This window comes from Cyrtonyx montezumae, unplaced genomic scaffold, assembly GCF_038088225.1.
Source record: "Cyrtonyx montezumae isolate F1298 unplaced genomic scaffold, pur_monq_1.0 scaffold_24, whole genome shotgun sequence".
Taxonomy (NCBI): domain Eukaryota; kingdom Metazoa; phylum Chordata; class Aves; order Galliformes; family Odontophoridae; genus Cyrtonyx; species Cyrtonyx montezumae.
Genome location: NW_027071981.1, coordinates 7,132,544 through 7,158,773, shown reverse-complemented (window position 1 = coordinate 7,158,773; position 26,230 = coordinate 7,132,544). Strand labels below are relative to the sequence as shown.

Here is a 26,230-nt window from a genome sequence, read left to right as displayed (position 1 = left end):
TTCCCTGCACATTCTGCTGCCGCAGTGGGGGCCCCAGACCCAGCCAGCAACATGCCTGGCTGTGGGGACACGGGCACTACCATTAGAAAGCCCTCCAGGCACAGGGCAGCCATGGGGCACCCAGCCAAGGTGCAGCCCCAGCCCCACACCGGGGATGGGCACGTGGGAGCAAGGGCTTCACAGTGCAGAGCTCAGCAGGCACCGCCTGCTGTGGCGTGGGAGGGCTGTGCTGATGGGGGCAGGAAACACTGTCACACAGCAGCTGAGATCCTCTCCTCAGCCCCTCCTTTGCCATCTCCAGCTGGGCTTCCCAAAGGCTCAGGTTGGCTTCCCTTCTCCAAAACCAAAGCATCAGGACAGAGACAGGCATGACCCTGCATTATGCATCTGAGAGGGGGGGGACCGGAGGGCCAGAAGCTTCATTATACAGCTCATGCAGAGACACAACGTGCCTTCCTTGTTGGAGCACCATCCCCAGTTCCCCCAGCAGGACCCATGCCCACAAAGTGACTGAGGCGGGTGGGTGAGGAGTCTGGTCACTGCACACTGCTCAGACAGACAGCACTGCTAAGGATGTGTGGACGGCCCCAGGAACGTCTGAGGAGCACCGGAAAGCAATGAGCCCTCACAAAATGGGAGAGATGGGAAGGGGCAAAAGAAGATGGGGTTTTGATGGAAAAAGGAACGAGGCTCAGAAAGCGTTCACTTTCCAAAATCAGACTGGGCGAAGTGAGCTTTTTCTGGTTAAAAATAAGTCCCGAATGCGGATCGTTTTCTAGCATATTATGCAATTAAAAAAAGCAAGGCGGGGGGAGGGAGCAGCTCGGCGGAGCCCAGGAACAGGCAGGCTGCGATCCAAGCGCCTTGGCCAGCTCCCAGCAGTCCCCGCGCCTGGAATCTCGGCTGAGCAAAACCTCTGAAATGCAGCACCACCGCCGGGCTCTGGTTTTTCTCCTCTCCCTGCTGTCACTTACACGGGCTACTCCAGAGCCACGCGCGTGGGCTGGGGATGGCAGGGAGGATCTCCTGTTCAAACCTCCACAGCCAATGCACCTCCTGTGACTTCTGACAAGTACAGCAAGAACGGGGGCTGGAGGCCAGCACGGATCCCAGGCCCTACCAGGCTGCAGCACGCGCTAACGGAGCCGTGGGCCACAGGGAGGGCTGGCGGCTTCCCACCCCTTCCTACTCTCTCCTCCCCTGAAAAAAGACAGACCGTGTCCTACAGACATAGCAACACCCCATCCGCAGTGCTCTACCTATTTAAAGAGAAATCTGCTAACGGCTCAGGGACTGGGAGAGTTTTGTAGTTCGTCAGGCCCTGCGAGGGATGTATAAAACTATTCGCTGTACAAAGCCAACCTTTCTCCCCACGATGAAGAAAACACCACCGAGGTGGCCATGCTCCACTCCCTGTGCTTGATCACAAAACGTTAGGGACGGCGGCACACATCTCTGAAGAACCCAAATGGGTCGACTTCTCTCGGGGTGCTGCTACAGCCAGACATTTTCTGAGCTGGCCGACAGCGATGGGATCATTGTTAGTAAACACGGCGATAAGCCCTGCGCCTCGTGTTCCAGGAAGCTCACAAATGACTCAAGGTTTCCTGTACGTATGACTGTCACGCCGTCACATCTCACTCTATCTTCACAAGGCTTAGCTCAGAGCTGGTCCTTTGAGAAGACAGAACAGACCAGGAAAACTCGAAATATAACCTCCTTGCTTTGCAGTGCAGCTTTCGTTTTTTTACTCCCAAGAAATGCTCCCTGAAAAGCACTCAACTACAAAAGGCACAGCGCAGGACTGCAGCCCAACAGAGGGTTTTAATCCCCCAAACTAGACTCCCAGCTCTGCAGGCCCCACCAGCATGCAGCGCTGGGGCTGTGCCCATGGGGGGGGGGTTCTGTGCATCTATTCCCAGTGAGCAGCAGTCCCGGCCATGAGTACTTGTGCTGCATCTCCACCCGTCCGCCACAGACACCATTCCACATTGAAGCATTCAGGTTGAGATGGGACGTCGCTTTGCTGTTGTTTCAATAAAGGGTGTTGCAGGGCTCTGGCATGCAAGTTAGTTCTGAATGCTGCTCAGGTAGGTGGAACTAGAAAGCTGAAGAAAGGCCATGGAAAGAAATGAACTTATCCAGGGGATGGGGCTGGGAGATCTTCCCCAACGTTATCCACCAGTTGGCCACAGAAGATCCAGACCCAGAAGCTGAAGCTTTGTTGCTGAGAAAGATGCAGTTTGCTTTTTTGCCCATTTAGGGTGATGGCGCATGCCTCAGAGACAGAGAAATGCTAACATTGTTTGGGAGCTGGCTTTTCTTAATTGAAAAACAAAAGTCTCATATATATGTATATAATTTATATATATATATACATATATTATATATATATATTTGTATGACACAATGTCACAGAATCATAGATCTGTAGGGGTTGGAAGGGACCTCTAGAGATCATCAAGAGGAGACTCCACCACCTCTGTGTACCTCTGTCCATTGGTGCTCTTCAGACTGAGCTGGGAGGGAACACAGCTGGGGCTCAGCAGAAGAGATCATCAGCCTGGATCAACTGTACAGAAGGAAAGCTCGTGCGATGCCTGCCTGTGCCTCTGAGCCTTCCTGGAGACCAACCCTGGGCTCTGCAGAGAGAGCTTCGCACACACTGAGGCAGAGATGCTGCATGCAGCAGCTGTATTTACATCACCAGTCCACTCACGCTGGTGCCGCCCCATCGTCCGGCCCAGAGGGTGAGCAGATGAATTTGGCACAGCTCGCTGTTAGAATGAGCAGCACATTGCTCACAAAGGTGAATGCACCCAACTGCAGAGCCCACAGGCAGCCGATCCCCCCATGTCCGGAGCACGGAGCATTATTTCCCTCTCCTCTATCCCTCATTCCTTATCCTTGAGGGCTGTGTTGGCTGTATTCCGGCCCGACAACAGTCAGTGACAGTTCTGTTACTGCCTTCAGCAGGATCAGGACTTGACACCAAGAGCTACAGGACCAAAATAAAAAGGTCTTCGGTGCCAACTGGGTTCAACTGACAAGATGAGGGCTGGCTCCTCGGAGTTAGCAGGGGTGTGCATGCCCCACAGAAGTGGCTGCACTGCCCAGCCCTGCCTGAGGGACCACCTGGACACAGCCAGCTCCCCTCACTTCCAAGGATCTGTCCCCAAGAGGGGAGGAGGCAGAGAGGCACCCCCTCCTTATCGCACCAAAAGTGAGCTAGGCATGGAGCTTTGCCACCAGTGCCTTGGAAGGTGAGGGCACCACAAAATTCACCCCTCCTCAATGCTTTCATCTCTTGACACTGTGGTCTTTAAATCCTGGCAGGGCAGCATCCCGGGGAGCTGGTACAGCACGCAGCACGCAGCAGCGCACGGCCTCATTCAGCGTGCTGCAGCTGAGCTTTGGTGTGGCTGGCTTTTTTGTTGTTGTTGGGTTTTTTTTTTTTGCAAGGATCTGATGCAGATTTTACTCGTTTGAGTGGAAGGCGCCTGCGCTGCCCGGCTGCAGGGAGAGCTCCCGGCGAGTGCTGCTGGGTAAGGATCTGCTCCAATGGCAGAGGTGAGCAGAAGGCACAAAGGACAACCCTAGGAGAGAGGTAGGGGGAAAGCTGTGCTGAGCTTTCTGCCTCTCCAGAGCTGTGCCCTCTCGTTTACAAGGTTTGTTTTCCCTGATACTTACATTTCACATTAATTCTGGATGGCTTTTTTGCTTTGCTTTTTAAACGGAGTGAGGTTTAATAAGCGCTTACAAAACTCTCCATCGGAGCCGTATTAAAAAATTGGCCTCCTGGGTAGCTCTGTGCTTCCAGAGAGCACAGGGAATTGCTTTCATGTTCACAAGCCTCCAACGCATGGCTGCTGGTGCCAGCGGCAGCCGTCAGTGGTGGCTGTTTCTCCCCTCTCCCTGCAGGCTCGGCAGCAGCACCCCGCTGCCGGCACCCACCCACCTTACCAGGCTCACAATGAGTAAGGGCAGCTGCGGTGGGCGATGCTCAGGGGTCAGTCTAAGAGGTGGAGGGCAACATGAGGAAAGCTGGCGCAGAGCAGGGGAAGCTTGGGACGCTCACGTTTCCAGAGTGCAGCCCCTCCGCGGTTCAACTTCGGTCCCCCAGGCCCCGAAGCAACGTCCACATTAATAAGAAAGTAAGGTGAAGCCTTCCCTAGCAAATAAGCAGTGCAATTATAACGCCAGTCAATAGCGTAACGCCAGCCAACGTGTTCCAGCGATATTTTGAAACTGTAATCTGATCCTACTGTTTCCATCCTCGTGCCTTGCCTGCTCTCCCTTGTTGCATACTGTACTATTTGAGGCCCAGAGGGCAGAGCAAGCTCTAGCTGTTTGTTAATGATCAGAAACTGCGTTTCGAGCGCAGCTCTCCGCATGCCGCCCACACGACTTTCTTGAGAGTTTCTTCAGCTCGCAGCCTGCCCGAGCCCTGCTACGAGGCTCTCTGGGAAACAAAAGCCAGCGAAACAACCAGAAACACAGCTCGCACACCCCACTCCTGCCTCTGCTCTCCAGCTCGTTCCTACCACGCTGAAAAAGAAAACAAAACAAAAAAGCAAAGCTGCAGTCTAAGGCGATCTCCAACTCTGCAGCATGTTCAGCCTCGCAGGAAACATATGCTTCTATTAAATTGGAAACAGTTTCTAATGCTGTCAGCTTGCTAAATGTAACATGTTCCCTTGGAAGAAGCGGAGCAGCTCGAATGTTTCTGACTAACTGCACGCACCCAGCGCAGCGCGTCTGATAAAGCTGCAGTGAATATAAGGCTCCAATAAATATAGCTTAGGATAAATTACTGCCTCGTTAAGTAATTGTTTGGGAAAAGGAGAGCAGGTTTTCTAGATTATAGCCGTGTTATTAAGGGTGTTTATAATATTAAGAATCCTATCGGGGTAGCAGAACTTAATACAAGTTTAAATCAGACTGGCGCTTGTTAGCTCGTTAAGCCATTCAAATCTGCGCTGGCAGGAGCAGGAGGGGAACGAGACGACGCAGGTCAGCCGGGCACACCGCAGCCCAGCCACGAGCAATAAGGACGGCTCGTTTCAGCACAGGGAGCAGGTAGAGCTGCCAGGCAGCGTTCTGAGGCTAGAAAACCTTCATCCAGAACAGCCCTTATTCCTGCGCAAGGCGGTGGAGTCTACTGGAGAAAGGGATTGCCTGGCAGAAGACACGTCTATCGCACATGTCTCACAGCAGCTTGATGTGAGCCTTGGTGGCGGATTGCCACCAGGAGCTGTGGCTCTTGGGGTGATCACAGGGCAAAATGCCCTCTGTGCAGACCCCTCTGTTCAGCTCCCCCAGGGGGGGCCTTGCTGCGGCCCCATGCTTTGCACAGCCACCCCACCGAGCCCGGCCAAGGTTCTTCTCAAATTCAGGCTCCACGTGGCAGCCCTAAGGAAGCCGCCAGGCCTGCCAAGCACAGATCAAGTCGTACAGTGCTGGGTGCACGCAGGCTGAGCAGCTCTGCCTGCTGCCAGTGTCAAAAGCTGAAGGATTAGGATCTGCATAACACACCTGGGCATCAGTAGTAGGAAATGAGAACCGCAGTAAATAAAACCGGGTGCTATGTTAGGCCAGCTTCTCAGGCTCCACTACAGGAAGAGCTGATGATTCAGGTTCTGCTTGCAGTCACCTGGAAAGCACGCGAGTGCTTCCACGCACAGGCTCTTTGGGAGCTGCCAAGCAGCTCACCCAGCTCTGTGCTGCTCCTGGTACTGGGGCCCCTCGCCCAGCAGCTGCTGGTCCCACTGAGGCATGCTGAGGCCTGCACACGGGGAGAAGTGGGGCTGGCATCTCATGGAGCAGTGGAGCAGCAGCAACGAAGGTGGCTGTGCTGCTCTGGGGCCTGGCTCAGCCGTGAGCCTGCCACCTTCCTCGTCTTCCCATTCCAGGGCCTGCAGGCAGCAGCAGGGAGAGCGCGTGGCTGGGAAGAGGTTCCTTGTAAATCACACTGGAAACGATCTGCAAGAGCCGTCGAGGCCACCAGAAAGTGACACAGATTAACGAACGCACGCTCCCTTCTCCCTGCTGAAATTACATGACAAGATGTTACAGGTCAGCCTCTAAGGAAGGAGGATGAAACCGCACACCCAACACATCCTTCCTCCTCAGCAAAGCCACTCGGAACAATAGATGACAGCGATGCTGTGCTGTTGTAGCCCATGAGACATCTCTAACAGCACACGTGTGCCATGGGCTAGCTGGTATTTTTAGTGGGGACGGAGCCCTGCGGACCCGTCTGCGCTGGCTGTGTAACGTTCCTATAAAGGTTAATGAGTGTTGTGCACGTGTCCAAGAGGGACCAGACTCCTTTGTGTATAATAAGAGTTTTCTGTGTGTGTTTATAGTTGCTTGGTCAGAGCCCTTGCTTTCAAGCATATTGCACTGCCTTTTCCCCACAGACTGCTCGTTTTTCCCCCTCGTCCTACACCCTTCATCGATGCACGGGGGAAAAAAAATACCCACACTGCTGCAGAAAGAACCGAAAGGTTTGCCAAAAAAGTAGGTTATTGCTCTGAAAACAGTACTGAATAAATTATCACAGTCAAACTGAAAAGCAGCAAACCGGGGGGGAGGGAGGGGAAGAGCAAAAACTCCAAAGAAACATGTGCCGCAAAATGCAAAGCACATCCCAGCAATGACAAGTCATTTTAGTTCCTGGCCTGCAGGTTGCGTTTGTTAACTTGTTTCTCGCTACTGAAAGTTAAAAGAGGGAAGAAACAAAGATTAGAACAGAAGGCATTTCCCTGGCACTTTGTGAAGCAGTTATGTCGCACTCGAGAGTTGCTTTCAACGTTGTTGCTGCCATAAATGAACACAGCCCTGCAAACAAGGGTATTCTGTCAAAAAGCTCTCACTCACCCCCACTTCTCTTGTGGGGAGGCAGTAAAACTGCTGGACATTTCTCCACCAATGAGCAACAACAACAGAGTTAAAGTTTGACGTGAGAGTTCGCTAAGACAGCGCTGGGTGATGTTATCACGTCAGCCTGCAGCTCTCACGTTTGTTGAAATGCAGTGTGTGCTCTCATGTCGGCCCAAGGAGCCTTCTGAGAGCTGACAGAGGGACCTTTGGCCAGCCTTGAACTGCTCTCAACATGCAGCAGCTACGGCCAGAGAGGAAAGGGATTTCATTTTTCACAGCACCTGTTGGACCACACGGTAAAAACCACAGCACCAAAGCAGTGCCATTTAAAACAGCCTCCGCACGATCCACAGCATCTCAAGCACAGCAACGAAGAAGTTTGCATTTTGTGTTTGGTCAGAGCAGCCCATTCACCTCCCCCGAGATGTTATTATGCTGGTTTTCCCCTCAATTGAACAAACAAACAAACAGCCCTTATCACAGCACAGACGTATCACATGTGTCCCACCGACAGCGAGGAGAAGGCAGGGCAGCAAGAGGAAGCTCTGTGCTGTGTCACACAGGCACGCAACGCCGACAACTCGGTCGCGCCTGTGTTCCTTTGCGAGGCGTTTGTGTCATGCTTTGGTTAGGGGAGGAGAGGGGAAGGGCTGTTTCCAAGAGCCAGATGGTGCAGGAGGGTGAAAGAGAGCGCAGGAGGGGAGCACGAGCAAGTTATCAGGCCCCTGGGACAGCTGGCATGAAAGTCGCCCCGGTCAAAATCCCTCCGCTGGCAGCACAGCACAGCACAGCACAGCACAGCAGTGTGAGTCACTGCCCCTGCACGGGGACAGGCACATACAGTGAGCAGCAGCAAATCGTGCCATGGGAAGAGCACACATGCGGACAGTTCTCTCTCACTGGCACACACGTACGCTCACACACGGAGATCCAGCAAAGCGTTACCACTAGCTGAAAAAAAAACACTGTGGCTTGTGCATGCACGCCTGCCTCCTATCTTGATGAAATGCGTATTTTAAAAGTATGCAAACCATGTACACGTGCACGTGTACATGTTAAGCACTTTCTTCCATGAGTGAAAGGCTGCCTGTAAAAACACACGAAGAGCAGAGGGTTTGTGGAGGCGCCGGAAGATGACGATGTATTTTCTGAATTAGGTTTTAAAACTTCATTTTGCAGCTACCTGAAGTTGAGACAAAGCTGCCTTAAGGCGTCTGAAACTAGTCAGACCTGCTGTAGCAGTTGCACAGTTCGCTTCAAATATGCCCTCCACGCTCCCTTCCACCTCCACCCCAACGTATATCCGCATAGTTTACCTCCAGTCATGGGCGGTTCTTTCTATAGCGCAGCTTGCCCGCCTGCCTGCCCCACGCCAGGTCTGAAAGGGCTGAAGCTACAGGCTGCTCTGCAGGAGCCTTGGGGACTGCTGAGGAAGGAGCTGATAGCGGTCACACTTCTGTGAGAGGTGAGCGTGGCTCAAGGAGCACAGAGCTTTTGGGGGGAGATCGAGGGAACAGCTTTACTCATTGCACGCCGCCCAAGCCAGCTTTTGGGAGAGCTCAGGTCTTTCCATCATGTCAGGGTTCCTTTGAAAAAGGAACTTCTTTCTTCTGCTACTTCCATATACCGCCCAGTTTTAAAAATAACATGAAAGGAAACAACCCACATTTGCACTTTTTTTTCTTGTGCTCGTAACGTACTAGAACACATTTTTATTCAAACTTCCCTGGAAGCAGAAGCTGTCAGATGAAATCTAATACATCTTACTGGTATGAAAGCAAGGTAAACAAGCTTTGGCTCCTAATAATCACACAAACAGACTCGTGCCATTCAACACCACTTAAGACTCAATTCCAGTGTAATTTTAATGAGAAATTTCTCATTAAGGAGAAGACAAGACACTTGTCAAGACACCGACTGGGTTATATAGATTGGCATCTTCAGGTGTTGTAAGGCAAGACTGCAGTTAGGTACAGAGCAGGGGAGTGAATGCAGCCCCTCGTTTGGGGGATAACAGCTGCAACTCACCTAACACAGGGCCCCACAATGCACAGCTGGTGCCGACGTGCTCATGGCCCCACTGAAGGGACAAGTGAGAGGCAAAACCTCTCTCTAGTGGTAGAGGTGGCAAAACCTCTCCAGCACCTTGCTCCTCAGCACCGCTTCCAGCCACTCCTGAAGTCTGCCTGCACCAGACCCCAGTGTAAGCAGTCTCAGCTCTCCCTGGGAAATGCCCTCAAAGCAGCTCTTCCCCAGGCAGGAGTTCCCCTTCGAGCTGGAGGAATCTCCCACTCACAGGTCAAGCGCACCTTCACAACTCCTCCCAGCCACCTCGTGATGACAGAGCATCCAGCACACTCACAGCAGCCAGGGTCGCTGCGTGGTTTCTACTCAGTGTGGTTCCACGTGCAGTTGCAGCAGGGAGGGCACAGCCCCCGCCACGTCTGCTTGCAGCCTAATGCTCCACTTCAGGGCACCCAACGGCAAAGTTAGTGCTGCGTTTACAAGGTTTGCTTTCCCTGCTTGTGTTCAACAGTCACCTTTGTTGCTTTGTTATTCTATTCATTTTTTCTTTTTCTTTTTTTTTTTTTGGTAGTGTTTGCACTGGTAATGCTGAACAAACAAACAAAAAATAAATAAATAAAACCTGAAGCCTCCACTATAGCAAACACAAGAACTGACTTTGTTTGCCGAAGAATTAAAGAACTACCACGTGTCAGAGGGTCTCTGTTCACTTACAGAAAGCGAGCACTTCTTCAGGGCAGCACAACTCTAGCAGCCGGCAGAAACCAAGAGGCAGGGAGCACACAGTGCCAGGCCCCTGAAGGAAGTCAGCACTGCGCTCAGCTCGGCCAATTCCACTGCTCCGCAGCGCTGGTTAGCAGGGGATTCACCCACGCTGAGCTCCGTGCCGCCAGCCTGCTTCCAGTCAAACTGGACCTTGCTCCCTCTTTCAGCTCGCTGCTGATCTTTGGACCTGGGAGCTGGAAGCCGCCGTTTCTGGCACTGATTGGTGCGAGTGCGTGCTAAGGAACTGCTGCAACCGGAGCCGCTCCTCCTGAGCCGCCTGCGCACAGCGAGCTGCGGAGAAGGTGTATCTCTGCTACCTTACAAAAAAGCAGATTACCAGCAAACCACTTAGCACTTTCAAAGCACCGCCTTCTCCCTGCTTGACAGATTACACTCGAAGATGTTACATAAAAGCAAAAAGACAAAAAAGTCACGAGTATTTTGGATCACCTGTCTGGTGCTAGTGCTCTTGGAGAAGAACTGCGCCAGGAGCGTTTTACATCAGCGCGAAAGAAGTCAGAGTTCCTGAAATAATTCTCTTCCCCCCCACCCCCAATGAATTATTTATTGGAAAAATAAAAGCAGCTTGCGTAAACGACGGCAGACTCCTTCAAAGCAGACACTGCACAAAACCTGTTGCACTTCATGGAAGATACAGTGAAATTCAGAGTACTGAATTTGAGGGTTTCCTGGATAGTACCACATCACCTTACACCCCTGGGTGCCTCCCAGGCAGAGGATGGGAGCACTTAGGTTACCTATGACTATCATTTGTATCAGAACACTGAGAAACAGTGGCATTATTTCATCTTTACCATCAAAACAGAGCAGGTGTATGAAGGAATGCAATTATATTTCTTAATAAATCAGCACCTACAGACATATTTCACACTCTTTAAGGCTGTTTCATCTCCAGACACAACTTGAAGTACCTATAGCTAGCAAGTTTCTTGTTGCTTGTTTTTAATCAGCTTCAGAGAAAAAGAAATCAGCCCAGCATGAAAAAATCCAAGTCAGTTTCTAGTATGCACAAAGTCAAGTTTCATTTGTTAACAGTCCAATCCAGTTCTTGCCCAAAAGGAGTGGGCGGCTTTTACTACCAACTTAAATGGAAGTAGGAGCAGTCACGAAAGGGGGAAGATCTCCAGCTGTTACAGTAGGATCTGCAATACTTGCTTGGACAATGGCAGGATTCCCCAGGAAGCTCTCTAATATACCTATCCCGGCAGCACAAATTGCTAATCCTCCTCCTATCTGGAACACCACCACGAGCTCATTACGTTAAACCAGATCCAAAAGATACTGGGTTATTATGTGGAAATGCGTGCATTTTAACTTCAGGCAGAAAAGGCAACTTCTAACTCACCCTGCCTAATCAGCTGCTTCGTTTCTAAGGCAATATACATAATAACGAACAGCGACCTCGCGATTCATTTCTGTGGTTTGCTTTGCTGCCGCCAAGGCTCCCCCTGCGCTGAGGTGGAAACTGAGAAGCTGTCAGAAATGCTGTGCCCAGTGAGAAGCCCGACAGACTTCTCTCCAACGCATTTGGAGAGAGTATTTTGTGCAGGTGAGTCCCTGCAAGTGGGAACAAAAAGGCAAGAACTGCCTTTTCAACTCACGCCGATAGGAAGCGTTCGCTGGAGACACACAGCAGAAAGCTGATGTTAGGGGGCAGCCAAGCCCTCCACCACCATTGTTTGAGCACTGGCACGTCCTGCAGTGGCCAAATACAGCACTCAGTGATTGCACAGAGAGCCACCGTGCTGTCCCCGGGCACTGGCTGGGCAAAAGCCTGTGTTTCTCTGAGCCGGGAGTTCGCACCGGTCTGAGCATGGGCTGCCAAAGCAGAGCTGTGACACGCTGTGCCCTGCACCGGGCAAGGGGGCCAGCAGGTGAAACGGGCACGTTCGTTTCACATAACAGCCGTGTAACTGCAAATGAGGCAGCGAGGAGACCCAAGGACAGCGTGTGAACCTCACCACAGATTTCCAACAGAAGTGTCCAAGAGTTTTCCAGATGCGCTTGAGAAGACGCAAAGAAATAACAGCAAGTAACCACACGCTCCCCTTTTTGTGCTTAAAGAGAGCTCGTCCTTCCAGACCCGACACACTGACACGAGCGAGGCAGCAAACACCCCGAACGAGAGGGGCTCCGCAAAAGGGATTTTGTTCCTAGATCACCCCCCCACACACGTACACACACACGCCCCATCTCCGTGCAGGAAGCCACAATGAACACACCGTTTTCCAAAGCCGAACAACCCAGTCCACAACCCCAACCCCCCCAACCCCTCCCGGCTGCGCTATCAGGGAGCGTACGAGGGGAGAAGGGGGGGGAAGCCCCGTTAATCCCTCGCCCTACCGCAGCCCAGGAGGGGTGCAGGCATGCTCGGCCATATGTCAGCCCCGCTCCAGCAGAGCGGCAGCTCCCCGCGTCCCGCGCTGCCCTCGGGAGCTCCCGGTGAGGCTGCACCCCTCCGGCTGGAAGGACGCGCCGAGGTTGCTGGCAGGGGGATGCGGAGCGAGGCGTACTTTTTTTTATCGATTAAAAGTGAAGGGAGCCTCGCGCACCTGCCCCGTGCCCCTCTCCGGCCGGAGCAGCATTCGGCTCGGCACGGCCCCGCTAACGGGGGATGGGGGGGGGAGGTAGCGGGGACACGGCCCCAGGGGCCGCCCCCAGTCCCCCTCGCACGTCCCCCTGCCGCCCCCGGCCCCGCTCGCTCACCAGCATGCGGCTCCAGCCGGCAACTCGAGCATGCGGGGCGCCGGCTCTCGCCCCTCACAGCAGCTCCATATGGCGCTCCCGCGCTGCGCCGGGGGTGCGGAGGAGGAGGAAGAGGAGGAGGAGGATTTAAGCCTCCGCTCGGCGATCACGCAGCATTATACAATGGAGGAGGAGGAGGGAGGAGGAGGAGGAGGCGGGAGCAGCCCCGGCTCCAGCCCTTGCCGCCAGCGCTGACGCCAGGGGCGGCTCCGGAGAGCTCTGGCCCGCGTCACGGCCCCGCCTCGCACCGGCCTTCCTCCCCCGCCTCCCTCCTTCCTCCTCCTCCTCCTCCTCCTCCACGCGTACCCGTGCCCGACCCGCAGCCCCGGCGGCACCGCGGCTCGGACTCCGGGCCGATGAGAGCGGGAAGAGCCGCTGGAAAGGCGATGCTTACTCGTTACTGTCTCTTAGGCAGTAGCCTCTGAAGATCCCGTAACGATTTGGGATCAATCAAGCAGAAGGCCGAGCTAGAAAAAGAGTTCAATTTCCAACCAGAAGACCGAAAAGAATGGTACCTGCACCAAAAAAAAACCAAAACACTTTATCCTGTACTACACAGGTTTAAGGGTATACACATACACACTCTTAAAACGACAACTGAAGGGACCCTGTACAGCCAGGGTTTAAAGCACCCAGGCTGCTATTTCCTACCACTGACGCCATGAGTGTGGCCCCATCTCACCTCTCCTCGGAGTTCTGTCCACTGTAAGCGACTCAATCAGCAGGCAGCAGAAATCAAAAGCAGGATTTCCCTTGGCTGGATACCTCCCAGCAAACAGGTGCTGAAACTCAGCAAGCGAGACTTCCAGAAATGATAGTCAGCATTAGCAAAAGTCACTAAATGAAAGGAAAAGCTTCATTTTCTGTAGGACTCGAGTGGCACCTGCCCAGTGAGCTCCAGTCTTTTCAAAAGACAGACAGAACAGTCAGACGTTTTCATCAGTTTGGGGTTTTTTTGAAGCTAAATGTCAGGGTCACGTTCTGCACTCTTCACACTGGTGAGTGGGGGACAACCGCAGCGATGGCTCTGAGCCCTCCCCAGCATATTTAAGAGCAGAATTAAGCCTTCCGTAGTCACAGTCCTGTAAATCCTAACCCCTTTGCTCACTCATTACAATAGTACCTTTTTCCCCGCTCCCTTGCGTGCGGAGGCAGTGAGTTCTGATAGGGGCTGTATAGATCTTCCCCCATTTGCTTTGGGGTTGGCTCTGGACATGTACTACAGTAGGGTCTGGCTGCACGTAACCGTGCTGGGGATGCATCCAGCCCAGCAGTGCCTGCCTCCTGGAGCTCAAAGTCCACAGCAGGCTTACGGCTGCCGTGCCTGGGTGTGGGCATGCTATCACCGGGACTATAGGCATAACCACAAACATCTGCTAAATAAGCAGCTTGGCTCCACTCTGATGTGCAAGGCCTCAGTCTTGCCATGTAATACTCGTCAGCAAAAGGCCCAAGCCTTTGCCAAAGTATGAGCTCCAAGCACTTGTGACTTTGCTAGGTTGCTCCAGTTTTATGCTGGTCTACGAGAAAACTCACCGCCCCTTCTGTTTCCTACTGTAACTCCCCTGGGCCTTTCTTGGCAGGAGTTTATAGTTGCACTGCAACTCAGATCATTCCCCTGAACACAACGAGTACAACCTGCATCCACACTCAGAAGCACTCTCAGATGAGCATAGGTCACAACATGAATCGATTGGAGCAGAGTTCCTGCCCACGCTTCGCTGCGTCCCCCTCTGGGATGAGGTAAGGCCAACACACAGCGAACAATCCCATTGCCCATTGCAACTCCCACAGCCTGGAGTGGGATTTCAGGAGAGTTTTCTGGCTGGGAAGCTCAGCTCCACAGCAATCTGGCCAGGAGGTGTCTGCAAGGCCCAACAATTTGCCCAAACATGTCGGTGAGCACGGAAACAGCCTGTGCCTGAGCCACAAAACGCCAGGCAGGGAAGTGAGTTGGCAGAGGCACCCAGAAACCGCAGGAGATGGGGGAAAAGCGTCCGTGCCTGCAAGGGGCAGGCTGCTGAGTTGCTTACACAAGAGGGTGGCACACTACAAGAGAAGGAACCAATCTGTGTTCCTCTGTAGGGTTCTGACCTGGCACGGGCCACAGGCACAGCCCAAACACAGCACTGTCTTTGAGAAACAACAGTCAAAGTCTGCCTGAACGAGGCCGGGTCTCCTTTAGATCATCCAAAAGCCATCCTGTATTAAACATAAACCAATTAACAGACAAATCAAAGATTGGGAGGGGATAACAGACACCAGACTTCCTAGGGCAATTCATTAGAAATATTACAGACGGCCAGGTAATGTCTGGCTATCAACATGGGTGCTAATTAGGAAATGGGCAATCTTCAGTGCACTGGAAGGTTGGCATCCCTCAAGTCTTTCAAAAAAAAAAAAAGAAAGAAAGAAAAAGAGACACAGTGAACTGTTTCCTCAGTTTCTAATTGCATCCCTGCCCTCTCTAATTGCACTACATATTAATGCTACGAGGGTTTCACCAGGTTATTGTAAGAACAAAAGGCATCCAGGGAGGGAATGAAGATGTTGGCATTAGTGCACACAGGAGGTGATGGACAATCACCTAATGCTGCCCCCAGAAGATAACTCCTTGCCAAGTAAGACCTACCAGCACCAATAACTTGGGGCCTGCCTACATCCAAGGATGCTTGTCCCACTGGCGTAGCACTGTCTGCCATGCAATGCAGGTCCCACGGGGAAGAAGCCCACAGGCAAAGGCATGAATCATTAAGCACCACAAGGCCTCAAGACATCCCCGCTGCGGCCAGCTCAGGGTCAGTTGTGGCCTTCTGGAGCGAGCCATGGACAGGCAATGACAACAGCAACTGCACTGGAGCAGCAGGGACTGATGGTCAGCAGCAGCACCTAGACTGAAGCACTAGTGGTTTTCTCAAGCAAGGGTTAGCTCCAAATAAAAGTGAACCTCTCAGAGAACAAAATAAATTGGAGTGCTGCATTCCCGCAGTCTGCAGTCACGCATCACCAGGGAGCTGCACCTGTGGAAAGCTGTGCTGCTTTGCTTTAGGTTTCACTTGACTTCTGTTGGTTGTTTTTTTTTTGTTGTTTTTTTTTCTTTTCCTGCTGGTGCAACTGATCCACTGTAACAAGGCTGCCATGCACGTCCCGAGGCACAGAGGCATCAGCTGAAACAGAAGGAAGGAATGCTCCCCCTTCTCACTCCAATTTTAGCTTTTTTTTTAGCTTTTCTTTTTTAGCTTTTTTTCTAAAAATCTTCAGCTTCAGTTCCTGTTTTTCTCCTCTAACGTTTCTGTGGCAGTAGGAGAAACACCGTTCCCTAGAATACATAATATGCTTAATTACCATTCTCTGTTAGTTCTCCAGGAAAAAATAAATAAATAAAAACCTACAGAAAAAACCAGTTTAATTAATGAGTATGGCCAAATACAGCCTTGGTTCTAATGCAGGATCATATATTACACGTCCAGTCGGGCAGTTGGTCTTACTTAGGTAAAATGAACAGAGATGCAAAAACCACGGAGCTCATGAATCAATGTTCTGAGCACAACTAACCTCCTCTGTACACTTATTCGAAGATTTCCTCCAGATTTTGATGCCAATGCCTGTTCCCAAAAGCTGCTTGTGGCTTCAAGGGGTGCAGGATCAGGCCCACAGAGTCTAGTAATGTGAAGCTGGGGCTATGCAGGACCAGGGGTCTTGCCACACAGTGAATTCATTAAGGAATTGAAAGAAAACAACAAACAACACCTTAACTAAAGTAGTTGTACCTGGTAAAAATCCCCAGAGTGTTTCAAGGACAAGAAGGGCAAGATTTTGTCTGAAAGTGAGACCTGATGATCTGAACACTTCGCAGAAGGGCTACTACTCTTCACGTATTCAATTATTAAGGAAATATTATGGAACAGGATAATCAGGAAAGGAAAAAAAAACAACAACGCAACGTGCATTAGCTGGCTTAGTCAGAGGAGGTTTTGCTGCATTCCTCGTGCACTGAGATGACTCCCTCCCTCTGTAATTCCCTGCGCACTCCCAGCGCTCCAGAGACTGCTGGTGTGCATCATGGTTGCTCCAGCTGAAAGGCTCCATCCCCTGGCAAAGTGTGCGCTGCCTGCCATCGCCGTGTACCCACGTCTTTCTGCCTTCTCACAGATGTCCTTGTTCTTTCCCGTATTCCGTTCAGGCTGCATCACTGGCGAGATGTGCTTCACTGTGGAGCCAGGCTGGGCTGTTCACACTGAAGCTGTGCAGCACACAGGAGCCTCAGTCAGTCCCTGCTTTGCACTCGTGCTTCCTGAGACGTGGTGGACTGTGCTTCACATTGCGTTAAGTTTTAAACAGTCTGGGGCTGTGAAATGCTGCGTTTTCTTTTTTTTTTTCTCCTTTCAGGGCTCACTCTGCAGCCTCTCTCCAAGGCACAAGCCATTCTCTTCGGGAACACTTAGTTACTTCTTTGAAGAGAGGCTAGGTCGATACACTGATACTCATCTAATACTGGGGGCCAGTACATTAAGAGAAAAAAAATCCACGGATAGAACTGAAGGCTCTGTTTTAGAACCAAGAGGGAATACTTCAAATAAAGGAAAACAACAACAACACAGAAGTGTGTGGGGGGGGGGAATACAGAGAGATGGCCAGTCTTCGGGCCTAATTAACCACTGGTGTAAACAGATGTCACTGAAATTCAGCCAGAAGCCTCAGGCCACCCACTAGCCTCCTGTACAATCCTAACCTGATCCCGCAAACCTTCACAATACAGGGCTGTCAAACGTGAGAGTCACACATGTGCCTCATTAGCACAAAGGGTGGCACCACGTCTGTTACGCTGATGGACACTCTGCACCCCACTCCCCACAGGAGAGCAACCCCTCCATCCTGGCTTAGCACACAGCAGCTCCTTTTTGGAAGCCGAGCTCTGCGTGGAACAGTGCATTTCTGGAGTGCAGACGTACCCTGCTGTCCTCTTAAACACATCTGAAACCTGGGAGAAGCCTGTCTGCATAGGCACACTGGAATATGTTTAGCGCTGCTTGAGCTTGTTGAAACACCAAAGGTCTGATAGACCAAACGGGGCCACCAGCAGGTGATGAGCAGCTTCCAGACACAGAGGTTCCTGCTCGGATGTGTGGCATTACAGAACCGTGCAGCAGTATTTGGGGCTGCAATGGCACAAGCTGAACAGTGTCGTAGCTCTACACTGTTGATGAAGGATGATGCAGTGCTGCAAATCTTACATAGCACTTAAAACCATGTCACTGGAGAATAATATGTTCATGCTCAGATGCATTATCGGGGAGGGGAATAGAAAAATATTTTTCAGCCCTTACTGAAACGAAAACACAAGTTAGTACACTGACATCCAATCAAATGCACCTATTCTCCAGCAGCTTCTGCTGGCAGGACCAGTACAGCATATAAAGCTCCTATACCACTCCGAGGGCTTGAGCACATTGTTTCCAAGCGGCTTTGAGGAACCCCTCCGTTCAGCAATATTTACCAAGTGAGACACAAGGATTTCCAAGGTAATCCAAAGTTGCAACAATAAATACTTCTTCCAACCGTCCCAGGTGCAAAACTCTTCACAGACAATGGTAATCTGAACTCCTTTCAGAAAGACAGCTTTCTAGGTGTCTAATTTTAAACAGTGAGTGACCTATGCAACTTGTTCAAGAGAAACCCCGAACCCCAATAAAACAGTTTGAGTCTGCAGAGCCAAATTTAGATGAGAAGTAAAAGAAGCCAGGAAAACAAAACAAAACAAAACTATCACACGAGCATCAAATGGAGCATAAACTCCCACTGCCATTCTGTTCCACTACGAATAAATGAAGTCCACCTAGAACTGAACTCATTGAGTTGGTGCAATGAATGCACAGATCATCCTGTTCAGATGCCCAGATCAACCCTTCACAAAATGCATGAATCCATTAATCACGTGCAAAGAGGAGGGTTTTAAGAAGAGGGAACGGGCGTATCGGATGCTTGGACTGACAAGGGCTGTGGTAGTGATTCATTTTCTCTGTGTTTCCTCACTAGCACGACTGAGAGTCAGCAAAAGTCTGTATTGTATGCACACGTAAACAGACTGTGGGTGAAGCCTGGACTTCTCAGCCTTGCCTAAAAGCGTCCCCGTAACGGGCAGAAACGGATGTTAGTTTAAAGAAAAAGGGAACACTTCAGGTTCATTTACATTCACTCCAAACTTTTTTTTACACTCTCACTTTGAAGGAAGCTCTTCATAGAGTGATCATTAGGCAAAGGCCAAGGGAGGTTTACACCTATTCTGTATTCCCAATCAAAGATATATTAAAGCCTTGCAAAATCCACCCAGTTCGTCTGGTGTGTCTCCAGGACAAAGAAGAAAGCCAAAGATCCACCATTTATCGCTACCTTGTTCATCCTTTCACAGCTGCTGCTTGCTCTCTCCCTCTTCCTAAAGAGGCTTCAGATAGCTAGTGTCCTTAAAACTGGCTCTGGCAGAGGGGTGAGGCAGCTCTCCTGCCTGGTTACCCCCATCCCTCTCCTCCCACAGCATCTGGCAGATTTGAAGGAAAAAAAGAAGCTATGCTACAGGCAGGATGGCAGAGCTGGGAAAGCTGGTGCTGCTTGAGGCATGCTGCTCCCTAAAGTCCACAGCAGCTGACACAGCCACTTCTTCTCCCAACCAGCACAAAGGGATGTGCATAAGGTCCCCAAAGTCCTCTCCTGCAGAGAGATTCCCTTTCCCACAGAGCTTTAGCTTTTCTAACCAGCTTCCATCGGTTTTATTTGCCGGAGGAAAGATGTGAACTGCTGTTAGGGAGCAAGCAGCCATTGCTCCTGTCCCACAACCTGTGTGCAGAAGCCCATTGTTTCCCAGAAAGGCACCAGCCTCCTTGCAAGAGCCATGCAGAAGTCAACAGCCTTTGCGAAAGACCCTCAGCCTGGTCCAGCAGGGGTGACTGTCCATCTGCTATCTCATGCCCCAGGGCATTTGCTAACTATCCACACCCAGGGGACATTCCTAGCATGATTTCTGCTAAACAAAAAGTCAGTAACCTCAGCTACTTTGCTTGCATATTCACATTTATAATCCAGTATTTTAAACCTTCAGGTTAAAACTTCTTTTTCTGCCTGTTCTTCTGCTCACTTTCCTGAGCTGAATGTTCAGCCCATGCCATGGGAGGAAAAGAAGAAGTGAAATGTATGTCAAAACGCTAATAATTTGACTTGACACACGTACACAAATACTGTTCCCATGCAGGTCAGCAGCTGAAAACCTCTTCTTTCTGGCAACACTCAGCAAAGAAACCCCTTTCTCATCGGGGCAGCTGGGTACGTGCAAATGCTTGCTGCACTCCTGCCCTAATAGTGGGGTCCATCAGGAGTGACCCCTTCAAATACCACTGTGTTACTCTTAGCAGGGAGGAAGGAGACCAGGGGTTTGGTAGCTTTGTTTTGGTTTTCAAACCACAAAAAGACACATTTGTTACTGAAACACCACCTTCCATAAGATGTTCAGGGGAAAGCCCAAATGTTTTTGTTATCTGTCAGAGCTGATAATGAGTAGAAAATGCACTTGTTGTTTTGAACTTTTATCTAGCGAAGGTCCACCACACATTAATGCAAGTGTGAAGATCTTGAAATATGCCTCAAAGTTTTAATCATACTTTTTCTCTTTGCGAGCTAGCCATCATTCAGTAGCTAGGTGGTTCTAAATAAAGAACTCTAGTCAACAACAGGAAATAACTCCCACAGAAAAAAAAAAGAAGGGCAGAATACAAACTCTCAGCAACTCTTGTACATAGCACACAACGGCCTTTTGTTCCATGCACATTAAGTCTAAAATCTTTACTCTTCAGAACATGTTTCTTGCTCTAAGTAACTAAAACCTTTTTCTTGTTGCAAATATGGATCCCTTCCTTGTCTTTCTCCTAAAACAGTCACATTTAAGAGTCAGAAAATCACAGGCTATTCCCATTCTGTTCAGTAAGTGAGGACACTCGAGGAATGCCACATGATGAGGATTTTGAAGAGTTACTGATGGCGTTTTTTCTCTTTTTTTTTCTCTTATTTTCTGTTCTGTTGCATGGGGAGGTGCAGTGCTGTGTCCTCAGCTGGAGACAGTTTACATGCATCTTAACGTTCAGAAACTACTGTGTTCAGAAAGTATAGAGCACCTGGTCTGTGGGGAGGGGGATAAAGGAGAAGCCACACATCTCTAGCTGCTTTTTTTAAACTCCTGCTTGTGTATGGAACCATCAGCTTCTCATCATACAAGACGTCATGGGCCAGTGCCTGTAAACATGACCGGCACAGACCACCTGCCTTCTCCTGCACACAGTCCTGCTAAATTCATCAGAAGAACCTGGCACTAGGATCCAAATCTGCCACAAAACAAGGGCCATGGGCAGCAGGAAGCACAGGCTGTGCTTTACAGAGGAAGCACTTTCAACCACGACCTCAGGATTTCTGGAGTTTCTGCAGCTCACATTAACTCATCTGGGCTGACGTGTTGCTCCTGCCTTCACGTGTCAGACAGCTTTCCCACTGAAAGAAGAACTCCTATCCAGTATGGATTCAGGCAGAAAGGCAACTAGGATACAAAGCCTGTAGGAGATAATGGAAAAGTAGGCTGGGGACTAAGCAGCGTGGACCAGCCTGGAAAAGGACAAACCTCCAAGAAGAAATTCAGCTGTACTAGCACTGGATGGATAAGAAACTAAGGGAACATAAACAGGAGAAGAGGAAAATAATAGTAATAAAAATAAAAAACAAACACAAGTTTGTTCTTGTTAAACTTGAGGCTGTGAAGTAGCTTTCAAAGGAGCCTGTCTAGTCTGCAGCACCCACAATACCTACACAAATAGCTTTACATTCTTGTAAGAGGGTAGTGAGGGAAATCTTGTAAAAATCTGTTGGTTTCTGTGTGTTTCTTCGGTGTTTCATTGTTTGTTTGGTTTTTTAATTCCTTAAATTTTTTCATTAGTGGTCTGGTGCTGTCAACAACCAAGCTCTTCCATTAGGTGTTGTTTGGGGAATCCATCTCCATCTTCCCGTAGCTTCCAGCTCCTGTTGAGCAAAGATGATCTCGGGCTTCAGGAAAGTGAATAAATTCCCCTTTCTATCCTCAAGAGAGATCTGAACTGCAGTGTTTCCTATGAAGGTAAGATTGTTCCCTTTGTGCAGGAAAACAACTCCAGAAGATGCACAGCGCATACTACAGGCTCGAGCCAGGTTCTCCCACCTGTATGAGTGCTCAGCAGATGCACCCCAAAAATCAGAAGAAACGAGAGGAAAGTGTCTGCACACAGAACTGGCATGATCAGACCAGAGGACAGAAGCACCTGGCAATCTGATTCATAATCTGTGAATGCATTCATTTGCTTTACTGAAGAAGTAAGAGGGAAAGAAAAGACTGCAGGACTGGGCACAACATAGGGAAATGCAAAGCCAAGATCTGCAGAAGAATACACTGATTTACTTCATCTGGCTTCAATAAAGTGTTCGGGTGCCCAGGTAGGGAATTTGAAGATGATCGTTGTTTGCTAGCTGGCATGGATAGGTCCCTGCAGAAGGCATGAATGCATCTTGAAGAACATTGCTACCATTTGTGTGAAGCGTCTGCTGGAGTAACAATACATACAGAAGACTTCAGAGGTCAGCTGATTCCTGTAGCTTTCCATCAAATCACCTGCCATAGCATTTTTTCTATATAACCTAACTGCAAAACCAATTTCCAGTTTAGAGATGAACCCCTTTCAAATTACACAGCTGCAAGAGTTGAGATTACTGATCCAGAATGGAGATATTTGTTTTTTTTAACTGGAATATGGAAAAATAGCTTGATGTGCACATGGGTGTGCCAGCGTGTTGGTGTGTGTGTGCACCATCAAAAGTCTGCAGGAAAAGCACATCAGATTTGCTTCCCAATGCAAAATATACTCACAGGCTAAAGCAGCCCCACATTCAAATCTCACCCCAAAATAAATCTTGGTGGTTGTATTATAAACTCAAAAGCAGGTACAAATCTGAACATGTGGTTATAGCATTTTCTAGTTTAGATAAAACTTCAGATACCACTCCTGATGGGTCCAGACTCCTAAACATTCAGAAAGGAAGAAAAATTGATGTAGCAACACATCCTACGGAAGCTGTCCCACCATGCCCCTCTTCTCACCCATAAGATTAAACACTACAACTACTTCAGTGGGACCAGTGCACTTTAAAAGATTCAGTCTCTCTCTCTCTTTGCCTTTTTCTCTCTCACTGAATGATATTTCTGCCCACATGCACTGACACATACAGTGTCTAACAAGGCTGTGATTCATTTTCAGTTCTAGTCATGCTCACAAGTGATGTAGCACACTTGCTGTGCCTTCAGGATCTGCGTAATTTAGCTTCATTTTCTCTGCCCCCACCCTGCATTAAGTGAAGTTCCAACAAAGCCAAGTCATCTCCCACCAACCTGCCCTCCCACCTCCTTGGGGGATGTGTACAGCAGGAGTCTGAATAATAATAATAATAAAATTTTTAAAAAAAAGAGGAAAGAGAAGGGGATGAGAGTTTGAGAGATACCATGAATTGTTAGAAAGCTTTCCAACATCCACAAGGAGTGAATAATACTGAGTTGTATACTACCTGATCGCTGCAGCTGTATCAGTCCTGAATCATCTCACCTAACCTGTTAAAAGCAGCAGCGTGTCTCACATCATGAATACCATGCACATTCATGCTAAAAAGACGGCTGACACGTTAAGCTGTAATTACTGCTTCGTGAAGGCTTGTGCCTCCTCGGCCTCTCCCATGGTGACCACTCACCCTCCTGCATCCCACTGCAGCCATCCGACCACACAGACAAGATGCAACGTGTCCCAGCTGTGAAGCCCTCACACCCAGCCACTGCCATCCTCCAGGAATTACAGGGGGTGGTTCTGTGATACAAACTACAAGCTGCTCCTGGGCTGAACTCCGTGTACTTGAGGCATGAGGCCAAGCTTGAGCAAAGTGGAGGACCGGCTTTTTATCTGATAAATCTCACCGCCATTCAAATTTCATCTCAGGCACTGGGACACAATAGTTCGCTGGAAAGAATAGTTCTCTGGTTTCTCAGAAGAGCCACAGTTTTTAACATGCAAGTTATAAACTGTTCTTACCCCATCACGTCATCTTCAACGTGGAACTAAGTTTTGATGGAAAAGGAAACTCAAAAGAAAAACAAGTCAACTGCACTCCTCTGGTAGAAGTCCCCAGTCAGAAGTGAGTCACTTCAGACTCCTTCCAGCAGACCTTGCAGATCTGCATGACTTCCTTAATCTCTAGGCGATGACACCAGGAAAGAAGAGTTAGCAGCAAGAGCTAGAAAGCGCTTCAGCATCAGAAATACAATTACTGATAGGGTCGCTGTCACCACAGAGCTCCACAGCAAGCTGCGAGGAAATGTCCAGCCGCTCTTCGTCACCACGAAATACCCGAGAGGCTCCCCAGCACGCAGAAACCACTAGCTAGGCAGACTAGGGTTGCTGACCCCCTCATCATGACCAAGATGAGCAAGCCAGAGCAGAGAGAAAATTCCCTGCCTGCTCTAGGAAACCATCTCCTCCTTGCTCACTAAGCTGCTCTGGGGAGGAAGTGGGTCACCCCCTGGGCTGCTGCTAGAGCTCTGAGTGCTCTGAATGAGGAGGGCAGCTCCTGGGGCTGCAGTAACAGTCAGGCAAAGCAAGCAACGGACTGTCATGGCAGCAGACAGCTCTGCCTCATTTTGCAAATTGAAGAAGCGCAGCACAGGGAAACTAGTGGATGGCTAGTAGAAGCTTATTGTGGAAATGAAAGACAAATCCAAGTGTTTTGCTTTTCAGAGCATTCAAGACAGCTCCAAGCCTCCTCCATCCACGAGTCACACTGTCCTCAGGGCAGGGCCTGCACCTCTCATTTGCTTTATGCCTGTGGCTTTCAGACTTGCAGATCCCTTCGTGCTCTCCAACAGGGCTGCGCATTTACATGTGCTGACAACAGGCTGGCTTTCCCCAGCTTTCCTGCACATCTTACATGTAGCCCATGGATCCCAGCGAGCCAAGAACAACGAGCTGCTCCCTATGGCCCTCACTATGGACTCCTGTGCATCCTCCTCTTCCCAGCAGAGCTGACACAGCATGAGAGTCGGGCACAGGCATTTGCAAGGTAACCCACCCACTTTCTGGTTGCCCTAACCCAAGACAAAGCGCAGAGTTGCCCCCTCATTTCAGCGTTTCCCGTCTCAAGGTATGGGAGCTGTTGATCTCCCACATGAAAATGCATTATGCTGTCAGCCCAGCCTAAGGGCTGTTATTTAATTTACTTGAGGAGGTAAGTGAAAGCCCCTTCATGCAAATGCTTACAATGTGATCTAGAAAACAGCAGGCATAATTAGATAAAATGGCAGCAAAGCCCACCAGGGAAATAATGTTAATTCATGAAGATTTTCCTTTCCACCTCCCTCCCAGCAAAATTTGAAGCCGAAGCAGGGCAGGGAGAGGGAATAAAATCAGAGTGAACCTCAAATTGTACATTGTCTGGGAAAGTAGAAAAACAGGACAGCAATCAGTGGGGTCATCTAAAAGCTGCCTCAGCATGGCACCTCTGTAGTGGGATTAGCAGTCCATGCTCCTAAGCAATGGAGTGCTGAAAGCAAAAACTGTTCCATCACTGTCATAAGCTATTCCTAGTAGAGACATAATAAGCAGCATCTCTAAACTTCACACCATCTCCTCACCAAGGCCTAACCAGGCAGTGCAGAAGACTCGTCACATGACAAAGTCATCACTGAACCCCCCCCCACCTCCAGTAACAATAACAAAAAAAAAATCAGAGCTATTTTACAACGCTTGAGAGCGGGTCTGGCATTTCCAACCCACTCACAAATTCCTTCTCCCAAAAGCATCCAGGAATGGGGTTTGGCCAAACCGTGTCACGGCATCACTGGGCCATGCACGGGTCACCATGAAGCTCCCAAGTGGCAGCGATACTCTCGCAGCAGCCCCAGGAAGCCGTGGCTCTGCATTTCAGCTCCTGCCAGCACTTCCCTCCCACCTCAAAGCCAGCCAGAAAGTCACCTCCTGATTGCTGACCTGCCACTACCAAAATGGATTCCAATTAGCCAACTCACTCCCAGCTATTAGGAAAGAGACGTTTTTTGTAGTTGAGTAATTACTCCTCGTGAAATGGCTCGCATCTCTAGTTGATTAGGTCACAACACACTGTGAACAAACTGATGTAACAGAGATATCTTTAACCTGCTAAATTAAGGCATACTTTCTCAATATAGAAAGCTTAATTGAAGCCACGCATGGGGTGCTTACTGAAGGCATCTAGACACAGAATTGTTACATTCACAAACAAACTGTGGTTGAGGCTGGAAGGCAACCTGTCTGTATTCAGCTTGCATATTAATTGGAAAAAAAGCTGTTTTGTCTGCTTACTTGAGAATAGGGAACGGCTCAAAGCGATTGCAGCAGTTTGACACCAGCAGTTAAATATGGAACAGCAATGTTTAGATGACACGTACAGAAGGAAAGAGGACATTTTTTTGTTTGCTTGTTCCTGTATGTACTTTCTCTCAACCAACAGAAAGAAGGCCTCCTCTAGTCAGGAGTACACTGGTTAGAACAAACGGAAGCACCCAAAGCTGGCTTTGTATGTAACCCCAGACCTGCCTCAGCAAGAAGCCCTAAGGGCAGCCCGTTGGGCCCCCAAAGATCCTTTAACCACAGCCAGCCCGGCTTACGCTGCAGATCAGTTTGGTACCATAGTCTCTTCCTTCACAAAACACCAA

General features: G+C 49.8%; 1 protein-coding gene across 3 annotated transcripts in view; it reads right to left on the bottom strand.

Annotated features, from left to right (window-relative positions):
• SERTAD2 (SERTA domain containing 2) overlaps window positions 1-26,230 on the bottom strand; it is a 70,014-nt gene that overhangs the window by 2,363 nt on the left and 41,421 nt on the right. Inside the window, exon 1 of one of the 3 annotated variants that reach the window (XM_065739607.1) lies at window positions 12,403-12,572. The exons of 1 other annotated variant lie outside the window; for it this stretch is intronic. The gene's annotated coding sequence lies outside the window, so the exon portion shown is untranslated. Of the gene's footprint in view, window positions 1-12,248; window positions 12,305-12,402; window positions 12,573-26,230 lie in introns of those variants that run through there. One more of the 3 variants, XM_065739608.1, reaches the window with a different exon arrangement.